Source organism: Acomys minous (assembly GCF_964271855.1).
Source record: "Acomys minous genome assembly, chromosome: 18".
NCBI lineage: Eukaryota > Metazoa > Chordata > Mammalia > Rodentia > Muridae > Acomys > Acomys minous.
Window position 1 is genome coordinate 41,644,129 of NC_140501.1, and position 23,517 is coordinate 41,667,645.

The window sequence follows — 23,517 nt, forward strand, 5'->3', positions numbered from 1 at the left end:
GGAGGGTGTCAAAGCAATTACAAGTCACTTACAGGATGAGCTGCTTCTTATTATAGTAGCTGAACCAGGGAGAGACTCATTTTGGCAAAAAGATAAATCATTTTAGTCTACATTGAAACTACTCTCCAGTTACTAGAAGATAGTTACACAAATGCTCAAAGCGTCCTTTCAAGGAAAAAAAAGCCCTGTAGAAAAGTATCAATATTTTCAGAAAAGAATGAGTAATTTATAATAATTATGTGAAATTTTCACAGAGTTTTGAAAGCCATAGCCCATTTAACCCTGAATCACACCTTTATTCCAATGTAAAGTAATGCCCATCAATTCAGAAACCCTTAAGGGCATCCCTAGACAAGTATTTCAGAAAGATCTCATATATACTTCATCATTATTGTCAGAATGTATACTTTCTTTGTGCATTTGTTTAATATTTATTAATTAGACTTATGCTTTTTTTTTTAGAGTTTGTGAGAATGCGATGTTCAACAATCTAGACAGGTAGAGAGAAACACACAAAGTAAATAAATGACAATGACTACTGAGCTGTGAATGGAGGGCAAAAATCCCCTTATTCTGCATTGCATTTAAGTAATTTTCACAGGAGTAGGAAGTGTAAATCCTTCCAGGTGCAATGATATAAAGTGATGTGACAGATGGCCATGCCATAACCCACCCTAATTATCATTCATTAGCATATCCGGTTGTATTTATCAGGCTCTGAACACAAGTTATGCCACAGAAGCAATGTCTCCATTAACCTCAAGAAGGAAAAACAAAAAGGCATCACTTCACCTTGGTGAGGAGACATGATTGGAAAGTGAGGTCAAAGGGTCAAGTTCAGCCATCCTACACTAAGGAGGCTACACTAATGGGGCTCAAAAGGCACAGGACAGTGGGATACTCAAGAGACACCAAGGACCTCAGGGTTGGGGGAGGCCTTAGAAGAGGAGAAAAGAAAAGAAAATTGTTTCCATCATCGTCCTTGAAGAGAAGTCATTCTCTGGGACTGATGAGGAGACCTTTGGTTTGTATGACATTTCAGTGTATCCTCTTTGTTGTCTCTGTTGTGAAAATCCTTTTTCTTTAGCTGAAAAGAAACCAAGGGGGAGGAAGAAAGGGAGAGAAGAAGAAGAAGAAGAAGAAGAAGAAGAGAGAGAGAGAGAGAGAGAGAGAGAGAGAGAGAGAGAGAGAATAAATACACATTAGCACATTAGCTCCCTTTCTCCTGGGAAGATAAGATAATGTTTAAAGGAAGCACATTCACAGTGCCTTGAACATAAGGACATGGAGTCTTTCTTTTTAACATTGCTTTTCAGGATGGTGTTAAAAACAAAACATGTTTCTTCTAGGGCGATGAGCTCAGCAGTTGAGTGGAAATGGCTGCTGTCACTTGACATCCAAATCCATATCTCTAATTTCGTATCCTTCTTTGGATGGTGACACCAATATCTCTGTGGACCTGTAGGACACTCAGTCATCCAGGCATCTGGGTATCTCCAGAGCGTGTGCTTGGGGTAGGGACTGGGTAGTAAAATACGCAGGATTTATGTTGAATTTGGGAGATAACAAATAAAAATAAGTTTTCATACAGCTAGGGCAGAATGAACTGGATCTGGGAGGGCAGACAGCACCCTGCCTTGGTTCAGGGAGATCAGGGTAGCCAGAACATCAGAGGCAGCTTGAGGTTTGGGGAGGAATTACCTAGAGAAAGTCCGGCCACAGGAGGTTCCATGGGAGATGTGGGGAGACACGTTGGTTGGCACTTCAGCCTTTTTCGAATACTTGGAGAAAATAGGGTTCCTTACATATTTGATAAAGATACAGTGGTGTTTGATTTGGCTGAATGTGTATCATTCTTCAAAGACTTTAAATTCTCTGTTCCTCTCTCTTCTTATGAATGGCACTTGCCATCTTCCCATTTGGAGGGAAACAGCACACTCTCCTCGTTTTCCTTCTTTTTCTTTCTCCCCTTAAGTCCAATAACCCACGATCTTTCTTCTAAGGGTCTTGGAAATGCTGATCCTTTCTCCCAAGACCCCAACTCCTCCCATAGACTACTGTGGCAATCTACACTTATCCCCCTACCTTTTCCTTGCTGCCTGCAGTCAATAGTTTGCATCATTATTGGGGTGGTTGGTAGAAAATGGAACCTACCATGTCATTTCACATCCCTGACATCTTGTCTACTCATGACCCTCAGGATCAGTATTCTCTTCATCTCTGAGCATGAAGATCCACTGACTTGACTTCTATCTAACTTTACAATCCCCTCTCTCTGTATTACATGTGTGTGTGTGAACATGTATGTGTGGGTGCATGTGTGTCATTGGAGGCCAGAAGTCAAGGTTGAGTGTCTTTCTCTATTGCTTTCCACTTTATTTATTAGTTTGAGACGGGGTGTCTCAATGGTCCTGTGGCATCATTTTGGTTAGGCTGGCTGTGCAGTAAGCTCCTCATAGCTGCCTGTTCTGTTTCCTCAAAACTGGGGTTACCGATGGAGACCCAATCTCAAGTCTTCATGCTTACATAGCAAGCGCTTTACCCAATGAGCCACTTCCCCAGGTCCAGGCACTCCTGTTTTCACCTACTGCCTTACATAGATTCTAAGATTTCCACTCTTTGTACTTGCCTTCATTTACCTTGGCCAACTCAGACATTCTATAGTGCGTGCATTTTCTCTTCTACTGTCCACCCTCATCTCCTGTTTGGTCAATTCTTTTCATGCTACAATTCTCAGTGATGACATCACAACCTCTGCAAAGCCTTCCAACACCGCATTCCAGCAAAGGTGGGAAATCCTACCTGCTCAAGTCATCCTATGCTAACATCTTCCCGGCACCAGGGACATGGAATTTTATAACGATAAGAAATATAGATGTATCTCAGTTTCTTCATCCATAACATGATAGTTTTAAAGGGAACTATATCATTTACGTATTACATCCAGTTGTATTCCTCATCCTCATCCTTGTCTTAGCTAGGGTTTCTATCACTGTGAGGAGACACCATGGCTACAGCAACTCTTATAAAGGAAAACATTTACTTTGGGCATGACTTATAGTTCAGAGGTTTAGTCCACTTAGCCCATAGGCAGACATGGTGCTGGAAGAGCTGAGAGTTCCACATCTTGACCCAAAGGCAGGTTAAGGAGACTGCCACACTGGGTGCAGTTTGAACATAGGAAACTTCAAAACCTGACCCTATAGCAGTGGCTCACTTCCTCCAACAAAGGCATACTTACTCCAGCAAGGCCACACCTCCTAATAGTGCCACTCCCTTTGGGCCAAGCATTTAAACACACTGTATATGGTGGTCATACCTACTCAAACTGCCACAAGGCTCAAAGCCCTGGAATCAACAATTTCATTTCATATTAATCCGAGGCTCACATAGTGTCCTCAGATACAGATTAACTATCCTACTCCTCAAAAGACATTCAGGATGCTGTCTCCACTGTGAATACGTTTTGCAGAGTCAGGGAGCTTGTTCACTTTAAGTTTCAGCCTTGCTATTGCACCTGACAAACAACAGGTGCCCAGATAATTGTGTATTTGTTGCATGAACGAGTGAATGGATTTGGTGTCATGTCTTTATTCTGGAATCAGCCCAATATTTCTTCACCATGACAAATTACTATCCCTTTTCCAATTTCTTTGATATGAAATTTTCGAGGGCTTTCTGGCTGCCAGTTGAGCTCCAGGGTTAGTGGAAAACTGTCTCAAAGGAATTAGATAGAGAGTAATAGATCAGAATACCAGATGTCCTCCTGGGGCCTCTGCATATGAGAATGAAGGACATTTACCAGCACACATGCATGCACAGCACACACACATGCACACACACACACACACACACACACACACACACACACACACATTGACTTTTTAAAAAATAATAAGGCCAATCTGAATGTGCAATGACAGGGCAGCTGAAAGGTACAGATCACACACTATTTTTAGGCGTGATGGCTTTGCATTCCCATAGCTGATAAAAGCTCTTATGCCCCGAAATTTGACTAATGATAAAATAAGATCTCGTGGCATCTGTGAAGAAGCTTGTGGTGCCTGCGAACAAAGCTCAACAGGTATGTGTTTGTCTAGATGTGTTGTTTGAGCGTCGTCCAAAAGATGGCACTGTTTGTATTTCTATCATGTTTAATTGCCAGCTTTCTACTATCTGGGTCCATTAATGAAGTAAGTTGAGATGGAGCAGAGATTTCACCCTCCACACAAATCAAAGTGCCGCTTTATTATAGGCCTTTTCAGACCCTTCATCACGCTCCCCAGCAAATGAATATGCCCACGTCGTTATCAGCAATAACTGTGCTGTCAGCAAAACTTCCACTCACTCACCAAATACTTATTTCTTCTATTTTAAAGGAGATTATGAATCCACTTTAAAAATCATTACAGATGTTCTGCAAAAGATGCGTAATTGAGACACATTTAATTTTCCAGTCTCAAAGAGCTCGATCTTCAAACATAAGTACGACTTGATGATCTTTTAAATGTGACCGCACAGGAAGCACGCAATTGGCAGCTGCAGGTCATTGGCTACTTAAGAGTACTGTCCTTCGAATTTGCTTGTGAGACAAAAATGAAAACTCCAAAATAACTTGACTGGAGCAAATAAGAATTAGCTCTGCGAGTGCCCTGAGATAGAGTGAGGGTACAGGTGTGGGACATAGTGAGGGTGGATTTCTGGGTGCTTCTGGCATTGCAGTCCTCACATATAGTTTTGACTGTCTAGCCTGTCTCCAGGAAATTGTCTTCCTCATCCTGTTACGTATGTGCACTGTTGGTTGATGGGTACAAGGGAATGGCAACTCTATAAGTCAAAGAGGTGCAGGGCATCTGGGTTCTGGAAATGTGGGATACCAAATGTCTGGATGCTGAGGACAGTTGCCGCCAGTCAATGAGTATGTTCTGGTCTTAGGGGAAGAACACATTGCTCAATGTGAGGAAACATAAAGTTCCCGATAGAGACATTTCTCTGGCGGCAAGAATCACTGTGAGGAAATGACATGTAGTGTACCTTGATCTATACACCTCATGTATGGGAATGGCTTTTAAGTCACCTCTCACACCCATTTGCATTTTCCACCAGATCGGAGCTTTAGAGATTAGAGATTTGTCTTTAATGCAAAAACACTCACGGAATTAGTCTTCTCTCTGGTCCTGGAGGAAGGATTTGAAATGTGCTATTTGTCTAGCAGTATACTAGAGTAGTGAGGAACCCTGTTGCTAAGGACCATGTAGCAAAATGATTTCTTAAAAAAAAAGAAGCCAATAGGATATCTCTTACTCATATTTAGTAGTGCCTGATGTTTGATGAGAGAAAATGTCAGAACGTGTGACTGTCTCTGTGTCTGTTTCCTTTGCTTCTGCTTCCCTTTCCTTCCACCCACATCTGTAGCCCTGGGATAGCCTTTCAGAGGCTTCAATGAGTTGAGGCTACCTGGTCGGGTTTTATATTTTCTGGGAAACGAAGCATAGAAAAACAAAGATGGGTGTCCTCCCTGTTCAGCTTCTGTGTAGGCAGTTATGTGGGTGGGACTTTATGGGTGTCACTTCTGATATCAGTAGAAGATACAGTCTGTGACAGGTGTGTGTGACAGAGCCACAAGGCTGCAACCCAACACAAAGAACTACAAGCACCAAAGCAATGCTGAGGGCGGGAGAAAGTGTCTTCCTCAGGGAAGAGCACACCAGCTGGCTGTCCAATGCCAAACGCCCAGCCCTGAAAGCATACAGACAAATAACATCATATAGACAGAACAGCTTGTATTTACATTTCCTCTATGTATACATGTAATAACAATCTTTAAAAAGAGGCCATGAATTTGAAAGAAAGCAAGGAAGAGTAGGACAGCCTGAAGGGAGGGAAAGGAGTGGGGAAATGTTATAATTATATTTTAATCTCAAAAATAAATAAAAAAAAAGAAATGAAGATAGGATGGCACAGAGGATTTCCTTATACATAAAAATATCAGTAAAATCCCCATAGAATGCTCTTTGTGTAGATGGGACCAGCCCTGGGTGAGGGCATACTCTGAGCTCAACCTGTAGATGGTTACAATGGAAGAGCAGCCCATCTGTAGAGTGGGTATCTGTTCTGATGAGCTGCGTTGCCTCAGACTTCCTGTGGGCTAGTGTTTTGTGTTATCTCTTCCAGAATTCTAGGCTATGACATTCGATAATAGTAAATAATAATAATAATAATAATAATAATAATAATAATAATAATAATAATAATAATAATAATAATACCTGCTAATGTGGATATCCATCCTCAGCATGTAAATGAGCTCTTGGCATAGACAGGCATGTTCCATGTTGGCATATTTTCTCCACCCATGACACATGGGACTCTTCTGGATCCCAACCCCTGCAGTTATATGATAATGGAGAAGGAAGCAAAAGTGATGCTTGGTGTGACCTAAGGAACTATGGTTAGGAAAATAGCCGTATGATTTTTTTTTGTGGAGCCCTGCCAACACAGGCAAGTTTCAAGCCATGTTTGCATTCATTAGCACCCCCACGGCATTAAATCCAAGAGCAAGACTGTCCTCTGTGTTGTTCCAGGAAAATTTTGCTTGTTTTGGTGGGATGACTCCTTCCTGTCAGCTCAGGGGCCTCGTTCTGTCAATGATCTCCTCCCAGTTTTAACAAACTCATTAATGATGGTGATTTTGTGCAGCCTCCATGTGCAAACAGCGCACCGAATCAAGTCCCATGTCTGTGAAGTGCTTTCTAGTCCTTTCATGTAGATGAGGGGAGTGAGCCCGGAAGCTGGCTGACAGTATCCAGATGAGACCTGAGACTCAGACACAAGCCTTTCCCAAGCACAACGCCTTTATGAACTTTTCACATCTTGTTCGACCTCCGTATGCTCTAAGTATTATTTTCTTCAGCCTATTTTAAATGTGACAGTCAGTTCCACCAAAGTCTACCACACAGGTACAGTGGAGTTTCTGAAATCCTTTTGAAGCCATGAGCATTGACAGGCCAGGGCTCTCTTTCCATGAGGGCTACCAAAAGCTGGCAGCAAATTTTTGGGAGGAGGTGCCCTCTAATCACAGCTTCCTACCCATTCAGATTGACAGCTGACTTCCTGTCTCAGGTTGTGTGATTTTTCTGGCCGGATAAGCACAGATATCCATTTACCCAAGGGAGAGTATTGGTGGCATACCAAAAGATACACCTTACTCATGTATGGGCTGGCGAACCAATGGGCTTATTGTGGTTAACCACAGGAGTATATGTGTGGTGGTGCATAGTAGCAGTCAATTTGACAGAATAGACTCACCTGAGAGACAAGCTGATTTGGGGCTATCTGTGCAGGAAATCATCTTAATTATGTTGATTGATGTGGGAAGGACCTGTGTTGCCTGTGGGCAGGGCTGTTCCCTGGGCAGGGGATCCTGGACTGTATTAAGTGTGCCGAGCACTGGCATGCGTCCTTCCCTCTCTGTGTGCTGACTGTGGAAGAGATGCGAGCAGCCGCGTCCCACTCCTGCTCGCTTGACTTCCCTGCTGGGATCGACTGTGCCTTGAACTGGAAGTAAAAGTAAACGCCTTCTCTCTTAGGTTGTTCTTGTCAGAATATTTCAATACAACAACAGGACAAGAAACTAAGACAGAGGGTGAGGGGTGACTTACAGGCGCACATGTGACTCTGACAGCCACATTATTTAAAGGCACAGCCCAGCATGGATGGTGGCTCATGACAGCTGCATTCTGGGACTCTCTGTTCAACCTGCAGGCAGCACCACAAGGAAGTCTCCTCTCCTCTGCAATGGTTTACAGAGTCCATAATGCCGAGGAGAGGCTTTTTGTTTTGTTGTTTGTTTGTTTGTTTGTTTTGGGTGGGTTTTTGTTTTTTATTTTGTTTTGTTTTGTTGAGACAGAGTTTCTTTGTGTAGCCCTGGCTGTCCTGGAAGTTGCTCTGTAGACCAGGCTGGCCTTGAACTCAGAGACGCCCCCTACCTCTGCCTCCTAAGTGCTGGAATTAAAGACGTGAGCCACTACTGTCCAGCAATGGGGAGGAACTTGGTAGCTTTGTGTGTGTGTGTGTGTGTGTGTGTGTGTGTGTGTGTGTGTGTGTGTGTATGTGTGTATGTGTGTTTCAAGAGCTTTTTCTTTGCCTTTACAGGGAATGGTTCAAACTAGGGAGATAACTACACAACACACTGTATAAGACATTTGGAAGTGGCCACTGTCTTTTTGCAACAAACACAAAGTGAAACCAACTGAGGAATCAACGCTTTCTTCCTATAAGTGGCTGTCAGCTACTATGGCAAAACACACCAACAATTAGCCTAGCAAGGGGAAACGTTTAGCTTGCATTTCTTCAGAGGCTTTGGACCATGGCCCTTGGTCTGATTGATCCAGGCTTATGGTGGCAGATTAGACAACGGCTAGAGCACGTGGTAGGGGAGGCCTGTTCATCTTACTGCTACTATGGAAGGAACGTGAGATACAGGCAGGGTTGGGATATCAACATCTCTGTCAAGAGCATGTCTCCGTTGATCCAATACCTTTCCACTAGGTCCTACCTTCTCTCACTCTTTCTCTCTCTCTAAACTGCAACATCCTGAAAGGGCATAAGGCAAATGACTTTCTCAATGGAGGGATGGTCCAATTTTGAGATGTACAACTCATAAGAAAGCCAGCCCAGGAGCAGAAGGGAGGTGTGCTGGGGTGGGGACTTCTGAACTGCAGTTGACAAGGATGGGAATTAAGAACTCTGTGGGAAGGACAATACAACAGTAAACATTGAACCTGTACTCTGATCTACCCAATGGACAGGACATTCTCCACAGTTATGAAGAGAGCAGGGACTGACTCTGACAGGAACTCTGGTGCCCCATATTTGACTACCTCCTCTTGGTGGGGAGGTCTGGTGGCACTCAAAGAAAGAATAAGCAGGCTACCAAGATGAGACTTGATAGCCTATGACCATATTGTGGGGGAGGAGGTACCCCTCAGTCTTAGACCCAGGGGAGGGGAATAGGGTGGAAGTGGGAGGGAGGGAAGAACAGGAGGATACAAATGATGGGATAACAATTGAGTTGTAATCTGAATAAATTAATAAAATTAAAAAAAACAAAAGAACTCCGTGGGAGCCTGTCATGAGGGACCTCTAGGAACTTAATACCGTACTTAAAGTAACCATCAGAAAAATGCACCCTTATACTCCAAGCAGGAAGAAAAGAAAAGGGACTGTCTAGACATACGTGAGAACATTTGTTCTGAAGAGGCTTACTCCCAGCAGAGATTATTGAACCAAAGCCTGTTAGAGTTTTTATCAGAATCGTAACTGCCTTGGAGGTTGAGACACAACACCCAATTCTGATGCATATCGCCGACCTGTTATACTTTGAGAGCTTGGGCTGTTGAAGGACACTTGAGGATGTCATAATTTACAGGCAGAGGCTCATAGAAAGACTAAACTATCGTTTCATGACCGCAGAATACTTTGCTTGCCCTCACCATACAGCACTGCAAAGTCTATTCATAACAGATTGCCCACTAAGTACCTGTTTGTATAATGACATGTCTGGCTACTAAGAAAAGGATTGCAATGTGCACTTAAAGTTTGAAGAGAGAGAGAGAGAGAGAGAGAGAGAGAGAGAGAGAGAGAGAGAGAGAGAGAGATCAAGACTCATTCAGATATGACAAGGATAATGGGGGTTAACATAATAAGAATGTAAAATAACTATTATTGACATATAAGGGTTCTAGTGCATGGATAGTATTCAAGAAATGAAGGTTGATAGAATAAAGAGGCAAATAGCATTAAAGAAAAAAAAACTCCAAAGTGACACTATCTGCGTGATTCCATGAACATGAGTCACCTAGTAGCACTCAAGACAAGAACAATGGTTGTCAATCAATCAATCAGCATCAACCAATGAACATAAAGCTCCAGTTGAGTATGAAGATGTTCTAGAGATCTGCTGAACAGCATTTGCCTGCATTCAACAGTAACATGTGCACGTTTTAAATTTTGTTGAGGACAGTTGTTCTTTAAGTTCTCAGACGAATTGTTCTTACTGTCTTGTCAAATCAGCAAGACCAAGGACAATGACAAATTGTAACATAAATGATGAATGCCTTCAGTGGGTTATTAGTAGACTAGACACAGCTGGATAAGAAATGTCTTGGCTTGGAGATATATTATTGGAAACCTCTAAAATTAAAAACTTGAAGAACAGAATATCAAAGGACCATGAGACAGCTACAAATGACTACACCTCATGGGATTATAAGAGCAGAAGAGAGACGAGAGACACAGAAACTCTCCAAAACAATAATATAAAACATCAACCCAAGGAGAAAAAAAAAAGACTCACACATATAAATAACATATTCATATTCACACTACAGAAAATTCAAGATAAAATAAACCCTGAAAAAAATCGAGGGGCTAGAGGGAGGCCACTTCACCCACAGAAAGGCAAAGAATTACATCCGACATCTCAGAGGTCATGCAAGCAAGAGAGACGAATGAAATATTTATAGTGTAGAGAGAGAGAAAAAAGAAAATGCACCCTGGAGCTCTGTACTCCATGAAATTATCCACCGCATGAGGTGAAGAAATAAAGACTTTTCTAAGACAAACGAAAATGGAAGCAATTTGATGCTAGTAGACCTGCCTTGGCAGGTATGCTAAAACGGTTCTTTAGAGAGAAGGGGAAAGATAAAGATCAGAAACAGATTTATAGAGAAAGAGAGCACATGGGTTCCCCATTTCCCAAGGCTTAGTAAGCCGTAGAGTAACAATCTGAATAATCTGAATAAATTGTTTCCAGTGTGATGAGCCTAACTCATCAGCCCCACTCCATCCTCACCCCCACCAAGTGCCCCACCAGGTGCTGATGCAAAGTCCTCACCTAAGCCCTGAGGCTTGTGCCCTCTTTAGTAAACATTTACTCATTAGTGCATAGGTAATAGTACTGCACATATGAGGTTTAAATTAAATTGTGCTAAAAAGAAATGTGTAACTTTTGACTCCCACTGGACATTCAGTAAGTCACAGTAAGCATCTATCTACTTGGCTTTGTGTCCCTCAGCTGGTAGGCTGCTTTAAGCCCAATTGACTGACGGCCAAACTTTAGCAGGATGAATGTACTCCTCCTCCTCGTCGTCTTCCTCCTCCTCCTCCTCATCATCATCATACTCACATATGATGTATAATTTGGTTTTATGTAACCCAAACTGGCTTTGAATTCACTATGAACCGGAGGGTGGCCTTGAACTCCTGATCATCCTGCCTCCACTTCTTAGCAGTTAGGGCCACAGGTCTGTGCCATCCTACCCTGCCTTATCTCTAAAACACTTAGGACATTTTCCACATTAAAAAATATTATTTATAGACAGTTTGCTAAAAGAATTAAATACAAAACTACCACAGGATGGTGCAACTCCATTTTTGAGAATAAACCCGAAGTAATAGAAAGCACAAGTTTCTGGACCCATGTTCATGACAGCATCGTTTACAATAACCAGAACCTAAAAGCAACATAAATGTCCGCCAATGTGAATAGATTTATACAATATGGAATCTAAATACAATGGAATATCATTCAGCTTCAAACAAGAATATAGTTTTAATATATGGCGCATGAAACAATAATGGTTTGGATATGAAATGTGCCCCACAAAAGACCAGAGGCTCTGTTTGGAGGAGCCTGGATCATGAGGGTGCTAATCCTATTAGTGGATTAGCCCATCGATGAGCTTATAGCTAAGTGGGTTATTAGGATGTGGGGCCTGGCTGGAGGAAGTAGGTCCCTAGAATGTTCCTTAGATGTGTGCAGCTTGTTCTTAGAGCCTTCTGAGCTGGCTCACCCCACTTCCAACTCTGTGCTCAAACCTCTGAAACCAGGAGACAAAATATCAAGTTAGTTTCGCCAGGCATTTTTTTTCCAAGACAGGGTTTTTCTGAGTAGCCCTGGCTGTCCTGGATTTGCTTTGTAGACCACGCTGGCCTCGAACTCATAGCGATCTCCCTGCCTCTGCCTCCCAAGTGCTGGGATTAAAGATGTGCACTACCATGCCCAGATTTCTTCAGGTATTTTGTTGTGCTGGCACAATTTAATGAAGGAATGAACCTTGAAAACATTATGCTAAGAAAAATGAGGCAGACATAAAAAGACACATAGAAAGGAGAACAGTATATGGCAGGCTGAGAGGCAGAGTTCGGATCTGGTATATGATGGAAGCAGAGTCCTGCTGGAGATGATGCAGATGGAGCACAGTCACGTGATGGACTTGTCACTGAGTCATACAGTTAAAACAGTAGGTTTTGTGTTATATATGTTCTATCATATATACACAGAGTCTTCTATAGGATAGTCCCAACCAGCAGGAGGATCTGCTCTGTACAACTGGACCACGGTGGGGAAGATGGTACCATACAATCCCAGCCCATCCTGCCTTCCTCACCGCCAGACATTTTAAATTACCATTAGTGCTTGCCTTCCTCGCCACCTCGACCGGAGGCTGTCAGCCCGTCAGATCCCGACTGGCCCGCAGAAGCTGCAGGCCTGGGCTGTAGTTGTCTTTTCAGATTACCTCGTTGCAAATGTGTAGTCATTTGCTTGAACCTGATTGTGTCCTCTGTATGCCACTGATGCCTGGGCAGAATTAAGCGTGAATAGAATTCAGATGACTTGAAGTCTGGTCCCGTTTTTTTTTCTTGTCCTATCACCCATCTATGCCTTCTCCCACCTTTGGCTATGTTACAGCTGCCACTCCTTGGGCAGTGCAGGCCAGCTGTCAGGGCAGTATAGGCATCCTGGCGCTCATGTGAGTGGTCCACGCACGGCATCCGGATCAGAAGAAGCCTGTCAACTGTAAATCAAAACGATGTTTCCCTTCCTTGGCTGCCAGAACTGGTCTTATCACCGAGAATCAAATCTGTTCTGTAAGCTCATATATCATCATTACCTGCAATCTAAATTCCGAAATCAAAGTAGACCTGGGAATTTTATTGATTCTAGGAATGGAGCTGAGCCCAGGTCACCCTGAATCGGCTGCGCCGGCTTTGCTTTGCCTACAACAAACATGTCACTGACAAAATTACTGAAGAAAAGATGACACTGTGGACTCCGTGTAGGGGGTAACTCATCAGTGACAGGGGTGGGGTATTTTTATCCTTATGGCTCAGGGCTAATGTAATCAGTGAAGATATCATCCTGCTGGAAGTGTGCTCTCCAGAGAGCAGGGAAAAGCAGAAAGCATTGAAGTCAGCTTGTTTCCAAAGTCATTTTTCTCAATCCGGCCATGATTTAATCAGGAGGACTTAACAAGGGTTGAGGAGTAAGGGGCCTGAAGCAATAACTAGCGAGGCCAGCTCTTTTACTCTGAGGTGTAGCCCATGGGCAAGCCTGGGAGGCCCAGACAATCTGTCACACTTGGAGCTCAATTTTCTCATTTGTGCAGTGGGAAGAATCACACTCTACAGCCTTGAACCATTTAGAGGATTAGATTCTATCTGTCAAGTGATGTGAGGTCCAAGAATAGAAAGAGTTATAAACACCGAGGAACCTCAGTCATGTGACAGCTGTGGGTGAGCTGGGGGTGGGGGAGGGGGACACGCTCAACTTTGAGATATTGTTATTTAGTTCATTAATGGACTCGGGAGGGGGGATTGTAAAGGAAAAGACATCAGCTGACTGGAGATGATGAAAGAAAGAAAGAAAAAATCTAAGCATTTCATTCTGAGAGTCCACAAGACCCACCCTCAGGCTTTATACTTCACTTGTGAGTTCCCAACACCCCCAAAAGCTATGTGACTCCTGGTTACAGTTTATAAAAGGAGAAAAGAACCCAGGCAGAGTCCAGGGAGGGCGTGGCCAGTACTCTCAGCATCCTCTTCCAGTGGGCTTGAACAAGCAACTTAGCTCTCATGGCAATGGTGTGTGGCTATGTGCGTGAAGTATTTCACACCAGAGAAGCTCAGCTGAGCTCACCTGTTTAGGGCCAATCAGTCACATAGGCACATAGCATCCATCTGGCTTGTCTTAGCTACTCTGTCTGCAACCCTGCACAAGTCAAGCTGACAAAGCAAGGCCCATGACCTCACACACACAAAAACATCAACTCACTACCAGGGACATTGTTGGATGAAATAACTGGTTCTTTCTCTAGTTCCACTGGCCTGGATCAAGTAGACTAAGGAGATGGCTACTACACTTACAGGGATCTGCCTGTTTGTGCCTACCACTGTAATGAGCCATATGAGATTGGCAACCACGCTGGTTAAATCAATTGAAAGTTTTAAGCCTTTTTTTCTGCCCTAATATCCAGACCAATAGCAGGCCTGGGCCTCCAAAAACACATTTGTAAGGGCAGAAACTGAGGGTCAGAGTAACTTTGAAATGTTCACTTGTAGAAGAGTATGGTAGTTATTTTAAACTTAACTTGCCATTTATTTTGGTTAATGCATCTGGACCATAGTTAAGGCCATAGACATATCAAATGGGTTGACAAGGCAGACATGACTATTGGGAGAGGAGGGTCAAGGGCTGGGCATTGTCTAAGCAAACACATCATGGGATCAGAACAGGGTGGTGCCACCTTAGGCATTTGATTACCTCAACAATGCTTCATTACAAGTGTTTCATTGCAAGCCATTGCTCCATCTTCTTATTTGTATCCTCAAGGTCTGAACTTAGGTCCTCAAGTGCTTTTACCGACTGAACCATCTCTCCAACCTCTGTGAGATTTTTTTCGAAGCCAGTGAGAGCCACTGGGACTTACAATCTTCTTCTCCTTGGTTGCCAGGACATCCAGAGTTAAGTTTATCACATGGGTCTGTTTTCCGACGCAACTACTTTCTTCTTGCCCTCGTCTCAGTGTGACAAAGTAGAAGCAACCTCGTTCTGCAGTCTGCAGGTATGATCTTCGCATTTCACATTGTATTCAAAATTATAACACGACCGTTAGCTTTCTATCTCGATGACAAAAACCTTGAGATTAACAACCTAAAGCTTTCGGCTTCAGTGCCTTCCGTCTGCGGCTCTTTGGCTGTGTTGTTTTGGGCCTGTGGCTACACTCTACTTCACGATGGGGACATATATACTTCAGAGAACGCCTGCTCACCTCATAACAGCTGGGAAACAAGAGATGAAGGAAGAACTGAAGAATGTGGGGTGCCAGTGTTCATATGTGGAATGTCTCCCAAAGGCATATGATTTGAAGGGTTGATCCATATAGCTGGTGGCATTACTGAGAGATGGTGAGGGCTGTAGGACACACAGCCTTGTTGGAAGAAGTAGGTCACTGGACGGCCTTGAAAGGGTATACTAGGATTCTGGTTCTCATCCTAGCTTTGCATTCTCATTTCTAAGATGTGTGTAGCTTTCTTCTTTTGTGCCTTTTGGTTATGTTTCTATCTTGCCATAGGCCTAAAGAAAAGGAGGCAGTCAGCTATGAGCTGACATCTCTGAAACCGTGAGTCAAAATAAATCTTCCATGGTTTTACTTGTTTTCTCAGGTATTTTGTCACAGTTGTTACAGGGACCTGCCTAACCCACTTCTTCCATGGCTTATCAACTTCATCTCAATAAGCCCCACCCACTAAAGAACCCATCGGCTTCCAATAGGACCAGAGCCAGGTGACCAAGCCTTTACTACGGGAGCTTTTAGGGGACCTTTATCCAAACTACACTAACTACTTGGACCCTACAAATAGGTACAACTAAAATTTTTCGGTGTATGTTATATTCAAAACCTGTATGTGCAACACGAGGCTGGATACCCTTAGAAAAATCACTTAAGCCCTTGGACACCTCTTTGCTGGCAAAACAACTTCTCAAGGTCGTGGGAATTAGAGACAATAATGTAACAAACTTGGTGTTTGGTGACTTCTGAGTTTCTCACTAACTCAGCTCTTCTTTCTTTTTTTTTTTCAGTTTTATTTATTTATTTATTTATTTATTGTTGATTCACTAATTATTTATTTGATAATTGAACTGTAGACATGATGATCAGTTTTTTACAGAGTTTTACCACAGACATTTCATATATTTTGAAAATATTTTTAAAATTACAATTGAAAAAATATAATGATCTCACCATGAGCAAAATACATTTTGATATTTTCTTCAATAAAATACTACACAATCATAACATGTTTTAACATAATGCAATAAAGTAGAAATTATTATACTCACAAATAATGTGGGTCTTAGGATGGATTTCCCCAGATGTAGATTATGAAGAAGTATCTGTATGGTTTGTTATATAGCAAGTGATCACAAGGCTGGGGAGACAGCCCTTCTTTCTTATCCGTTTTTGTTTGTTTGGTTTGGTGTTTTGGGCTTTAGTTTTAGTTTTAGTTTTGTTTTTGCCTGAGGTTTTATGATGTTATCAGTAACCCTCCTGAAATTGTGACCAACAGATGGCAGAATACAAGCATACAACAACGTCTGAGAGTCTGGCCTAGCCACTTTTTATAGTGGACAAGAGACTAAGTAGCCACGGTTGCTGTAAGTTCCTTGGTGTATTTGTGGCAGGTGGTCCTCTTCCCTAACAAGTGCCCCAGGAGTGCTTAGACGGCCCATGCTGGGAAGCAGCACCCATCTGACACATAGTTTTGGCTTCACAGCCTTCCCATTCTTTCCTCCAAACTGTGGCTGAAGAGCTTTCCTCTAACCAAGCCTCCCATTCTTTGTTTCCTCCTTGGCCTGGCACAGCACTGAGCCTTCCCTCCTCGTTTTCTCTCACAAATATTTTCTATGATGAGTTTCTCTTGCTTCGAGTCTCATCTCAGCATCTGCATCCCAGATGCTCCTCTAGCATGCAGTGATTGACACTTCTATCTCGGAGAACAAGCCTCACCTACTGTCATCTTCACAGTACTTGCTCTGCGATGGCCCACGTGTGTAGTTGCTCGGCACTCCCCCCTCATTCTTTCTTGGAGTTCCTGGCTGTGTTCTAGAAAAGAGATGGTCCAAGTATTGTAGCTTCTATGTTGGTCATGAGGTAATCTAGGCAGAAAGAAACACCCCAAAGGATGTTTCTGGTGCTCAGGAGGTGGCCTGAGATATTTTAAAGTTTTGATATGAATGTTTATAGTCTTTCTTTTCTTTAAACCAAGCACCTCCCACAGAGGAGCATTCCTCCTTGACAGAATTGCATTTTAACGCGGATTCTTCACTGTTCGCCTTTTCTGCCTTAATCAATAAGGTGCCGAGAGCAAATAGCTCGACATCTATTAGCTAAATCAGTGTGAAAACATTGTCGAGCTTATGATTGTGCCTCCGAGTCGGCTCAGGGAGCTGAAACTAATTGAAACCATTTTAAGAGCCCATGAATTTGGGACAGTTTTGTGCCACCAGCCTCAGCTAGGACACCCACTCCTTTGAGTCTCTCTGTAGTGCTTGAACATTACTTGCAATGTCCTCACACTCAGCTGCCATCTTCTGCTGGTTTCTAGATAAGAGCCTTGGTCATGGCCATGGTTCATGTGAGGAAGGCTTTTAGCTGGAGTGGAACTCCAAAGGCGAGGGGAGGGCTCAGAGTAAGCTCCTGAAGGACACTGTACAAAACCCAAGGCAGTCAATGGGCAACAGAGACACAATGGGCCAGTAGCTCAGCATGCAGGCACAGGGTCCTGGTAGATTGGAAAGGGCAAAGCATAAGCACAATGGTACCCAAACTTATGAAGGCCAATGTTGTGGCTTTCATTAGTGTTTGACCTGAAATGTCCATCCCACTTACTGGCTCATAGTTTAAATACTTGGTCCTCCATTGGTGATGCTGTTTTGGGACATTGTAGAAACAGTGAGGGGTAGGACCCTACTGGATGGAGCAGATCACTGGGGGGGATTCTTGGTGATGTATTATTCCTAACCTTTTCTTTTTCATTCTCTGCTTCTTAGTTATATGACATAAATGCCCCCTCCTACCCCGTCGTACAGTCCCACCACCATGATGCTCTCTGTTCAAGCACAGGGGACCAAGCAACCATAGATGGAATCTCCGAAGCTGTGAGCCAGATCAGACTCCTCCATCCTTCAGTTGTTTCTCTCAGAAGTCTGTCCAGAGCAACGCAGATGCAACTGATACAAGTGCCGCTCCCTCAGAAGGAAGGGCATGATCAGAGAAGCACAGCAGAGACAGCGGTGGGGACAGAAGGACCAGGACTCTAGCTATCAACAGAAGACTGGCTGAAAAGCAAGACAGAAGGCCAAGAAGTGGAAGTGCATTCTGAAACCTGAGTGGTTGTGACAGAGATACGACAGTGTTCACAGAAAACCAGCTCATCCTGTTGAGAAGGGAGAGCAGATCAGTGTCCAATGGAGGGCTAATGGGGTGACAAACTCCTAAGGTCTGTAGGAGGACATGTACTCAAGGAGGGAGGCTGTAGGGGAGGAAGAGAAAGAGGAAGGGGATTAGGGAAAGAAGTTTAAAATACTCAAGAGAAAGGGGTGCAAGCAAAACATTGGCATTGCCACTAAAAAGCAATCAAATGCCCCCAGTAAAGAAACACAATGCCTTTATGACCCCCAACATCTCACCATCAAAAAATGGTCAATAGGGATATGTATGGGGTTTCTTCCTTTCAGCCCCCCAGCCCTCTGAGCATATTTACAGATGGTGGGGTTTCTTCCTTTCAGCCCCCCAGCCCGCTGAGCATATTTACAGATGGTTCCGGCACAAGGAACATGGAGGCTAATGTGAACACAGAGGAATACTGGCTGGTATTCCTTTGCAGCTAACTTGGTACTGAGGCCAACCTGGTAGTTTGGCCTCCCACTCAAGGAGATTGTGCTAGGCTCCTCCATGTCCCAAGGCCAACACTCAATTATTGCTGTCACTCCAGACACAAAGGCTCTGACTGGGGTTCCCATTGACAGCTCAGCTAGCTGTGCTACAAGGAGCACCAATCTTAGATTTGTGAGTTGTACATTCATGACTGTGTGCTGCCAAAGTAGTAAGCTGACCTTTTGTCTTTCCAGAGTGCAACCTTGTTTCTCTCTAATAAAGAAGTCAGAAGCATTTCCTCTTGTCCTCAGCAGCTCCTGCTACTACAACTACCATGATGCTATGGGCTTTACTGGTTCCACCCACACTCCACCCCCATTGGTCACTGTACACTCTTGCCCTTCCCTGTAAGAGCCTCCAGGTGTTCAGGCTCCTACAATGACACCCTACTGTCAAGCCTTTGCAGAGTCTTTCTCCTTTCTGAGAACCTTGATTTTAGCTGCTCGCTCGTTTGCTTAATTACCCCCCTTTGCTGATACTCACAAAAAGACGGAAAATGTAGCAGATGGTGCCTCAGGATGGATGGGTGTTACAGAAGCAAAGCTGTCAACATACCTATCTCCAGCCCGTTTTAACGTGCACATTATGTCCCCCTGTGGACTGTTGGCAAGGAACTAAGCTGATGTGTGCTACAGGCTCCTGGATGCACATTGAGCTTAGTAATGCTTTTTCCTTCCCATGATTCTTCCCCACATTTGGCTTCCCAGGGCTTTTTATAATGATCTCTGCTGCATCTTTAAAAACTATTCCACCTCATTTAAAATGTGGCATAAATGATGTGGTTTTGACAAATTAAGTAATAATAAGAAAACATTTTCAATATTCTGTATTTTTCCATTAAGCTCCAAAAAATAGTGATTATAAGAATGCCATTTTCTCTCCACAGTTAACGATGTGCTGGGCCTGGTTTCATTAAAAACCTCATTATTCAAAGATCTATAACTCAGCCCAAGAAATCTCTTCTGAAGTTGTAAACAGATCTGATCTCAGCTTTGAAACTTATATTTAAAGTATCTCAGAGGGGGTTGGATATCCAGGGATGGCATCGGTCATAAAGGAACACATCGGAAAGATAGAATGGTGGGCCAAAATCAATACAATGAAACCTCACATAGTCCCAAAGGACAAAGAGTTAGAAAATAGAAAGAACAGATATTTGGAAGGTGGACATGGCTTTGTCATGGCTCTGTTTGAGTAATTCATAATCTGAGATGCTCCAAGGCTTTTAACATATCATTGATTATAAATGTGGATGTAATCCTCCATCACAAGGAACTGGGGATCATTGGAGCATTGCTGCTTCCAGGGCTAGTGTAATATAGGCAAGCATGGACTGCCGAGCGCTACCCCCCAAACTGAAAGAGTGTTTAGAGCACAGTGTGCCTAGGAAGAGGTTCCGGAGCCAGCTTGAAGTGCTGCCACTGGCCAAAGAGGGGACAGTCTGGCAGAGAGGGGTTGGAGAGCTCAAGTGATAAAACAAGCCGAGAAGGATGCAACAGTGGTGACTATCTGTGGGTGCTCTTTGTGTTATTATTCTGAGGGAGAGGGAGAGGGAGAGGGAGAGGGAGAGGGAGAGGGAGAGGGAGAGGGAGAGGGAGAGGGAGAGAGAGAGAGAGAGAGAGAGAGAGAGAGAGAGAGAGAGAGAGAGAGAGAGAGAGAGAGAGAGAGACAGAGATCACATATGTATAATGTACAGTTTCAGAGCTCCTTGGCCTTAAAGTTCAGGTGAGAAAAATAAGACACCTGGAGGGTAAAATGTACACCACAGATCAAACACTTCAACACGCACTGGAGCATCCCTTCAAATGGAACATCAGGAACAGTGAGAGTGTAACATCCTGTTGAGTGCTGCTCATTAATAGGGCTGTGAGACACGGAGCTATATTTGCAGAAGGGTGGCAGAGCAGAGAAAGGGTTAACCACACGTTGTAAAAGGATGTTCAGGAATCTAAAAGGATCCCACTGAGGTGTGCATGGGGAGATGAACGTTACTGTCAGGTGTTTGTTTGTTTTTGGGGGCGAAGGGAGTTGGAAACAAGGTTTCTCTGTGTAGCCTTGGCTGTCCTGGAACTCACTCTGTAGGCCAGGCTGGCCTCGAACTCACAGAGATCTGCCCGCCCCTGTTTCCCAAGTGCTAGGATTAAAGGCGTGCTCCACCACTGCCAGACTGTCAGGTATTTGAAAGACTGGATATTCCAAAGGTAACTGTGGTGGTTTGAATGCGGATGATCCTCATAGGCTCATGTATTTGAATGCTTGGCTGCAAGTTGTCAGACTATGTAGGAAGGATTAGGAGGTGTGGTCTTGTTGGAGGAGGTTTGGGTGTGTGTGGTGGTGGTGGCGGGGATAAAGTTTCAAAAGCCCCATGCCAAGTCTAATCTCTCTCTCAACTTCCAACACGCTGATGAGATGGAAGCTCTCAGCCCCTGCTCCAGCACCACGTCTGCCTGCCTGCTTGCCTGCCATGCTCCCACATGACAGCAATGGACTAGTCCTCAGAAACTGAGCAAGCCCACAAATAGACACTTTTATAAGTTGCTTCAGTCATGGTGTCTCCTCACAGCACTACCAAAGAAACGAAGACAGTAACATTTATTCATGTTAGCTCTAGAGTGGCGCTTTTCAGTCTGTAGGTCATGACTCCTTTGGGGGTGGGTGGGTCAAACAGTCCTTTCACAGGGGTCACCTAAGACTGTCAAAACCCCCAGATCTTTATATTATGTACATTACATACAATGACATACATACGTTACATACGATTCATAACAATAGCAAAATTACAATTATAAAGTACCAATGAAAGTAAGTTTATGGTGGGGGGGGGTCACCACAACATGAGGAACTGTATTAAAGGGCCACAGCATTGGGAAGACTGAGACCCACTGCCCTAGAGGATAAGATTGTAGGTAAATTTGATGCTGAACAAGAAGCAATGTTTTCCCATTAGATTTCGCCATAAATGAAATAGAAACCTCACCAATTAGTAAGTTTGGTTTGTACAATGATTAAGTAGGAATACAATTCAAAAGTTCCTGACAGGCGGCGATGGTTTTCTCAGTAGATTGAGTATCTGATCAGGAAATAATCAGAATTATCCAAAGAGGTCCTCCAGGTTTTAAGAACCCCAAATATAATATTTAGACCCAATAAAGGCTGTGTTTTCTCACATGCCCATCACCGTTTCCCAAGCACATGCAGATCACGGAATTTACCACACATATGTTAGTATATTGATATCTGTCCACACAATTGTAACAACACATGAAATCTGGGTGGCTTCTTTTTTCTTTCTTCTTTTCATCCCAGAAGTTAAAAATATGTTCTGGAATAAAGTTAAAAAAAAAAAAAGCAAAGACAGAGAACCCACTATTATGAAACATTCCTATATACCACAAATAATTTATAGATTTACTTTTCTGTTGTTGTCATTTTGCTTTGTTTTTCTTAAGCCAGGGTTTCTTTGTGTGCAGCTCTGTCTGATCTTGTACTTCCTGCCTCTGTCTCCTAAGTGCACAATTACAACCCAGCTATAGAGTTTACTTTCTTAAAACATCTCAAATGTGTGTGTGTGTGTGTGTGTGTGTGTGTGTGTGTGTGTGTGTTGGAAGATACAGGGAGGTTTGAAAAATTTATTCTAAGGTTTACTTTTAAGACTTTACCAATAATGGCCCTCCCCTTCAGAAATAGAGCAAGACTGTTCTCAGATGGCTGCTCCTTTTAAAGGTAGTGATCCAGTGGTATAAACGGGGAGCTGAAGGAAACAGGGAAGCAGGGAGAGTAAAGATAATCTCAGAGTCATGAGACAAGTCAGTGTGTGTGCAGAGAAATTAGAACAACTTGAGGTATTTGAATAAACAAATTAATTCAGACAAGTGCTCACAAATCACTAGCAGGGTAAAGAAGTGGGCTCAGGGCAGGGACTCCGGCTGGGACTCCCTCCCAAGTATGTTTCTCAACTTCGATCATCTCAGCTCCCACCAGCAAGGAAGGAGATCAGAAAGTCCACCCGACAACAGCAGAGTTTAAGACCCCACCACCATGGCTGGGGTACAGGAGTGAGAAACCTTCCATCCTTATAGCTTCTGCTCCAGCTGAAGAATGAATACTGGGCTGTGACTGCCAGAACATTCCGCAGCCCTAACATCTTCTATGCTCTGTGCTAGCACACCTACCTGGCCTGACCCAAGGTGTGCTGGAAAGTATAGCTGCAAGAACGGTGCCTGGTCTAAAGAAAAGGCTGGGGACGAATTTATCGCCAGGGAAAACTGACGATCTAGTTATTTCCGGTCCGTGAAAGCACTGGTGAGCCACTTAGACTCAGAAGAGATCAGCCGCAGGGGTGTCAAAGGAACTCTGGGGTAGATGAGACCTTCCTCAGCTTTTCCTGGGGAAGGTTAGCTCACTCTTTGTTTAGGCTGTGTGACTCATGGTCTCCATAGTAACTACCTCTGCCGTTCCAGCAGGTAAAGAGGTAATTGGCAAGTGAATGAGCAGGGCCAGATTTGGTCCATGGCTGCAATTTTCTAATCCTTGGTCAAGAAGATAACTTCTTATGTTGGAATATTATAACCCCTCCCACACAACCACACGCCCACAATGTGCTGACGTCATTATTGACTGCTTGCCTGATGAGTTGCTGTTTTTGTGATTTTTTTTTAAATATTGGAAATATTACTTGTTACTCTAACTTCTCCTCAAATGCAGATCCTTGCTTCTAACTATTAAGTATGTTTAT

General features: G+C 43.5%; 1 long non-coding RNA gene across 1 annotated transcript in view; it reads right to left on the reverse strand.

The window, feature by feature from the left end:
* Positions 1-23,185, reverse strand: part of LOC311589217 — a 28,468-nt gene extending 5,283 nt beyond the window's left edge. Inside the window, exons 1-2 of the long non-coding RNA XR_014776452.1 lie at positions 22,955-23,185; positions 6,270-6,387 (exon numbers count right to left, since the gene is read on the reverse strand). This is a non-coding gene — a long non-coding RNA (uncharacterized lncRNA). The remainder of the gene's footprint in view (positions 1-6,269; positions 6,388-22,954) is intronic.
* Between the last annotated feature and the right edge of the window lie 332 nt (positions 23,186-23,517).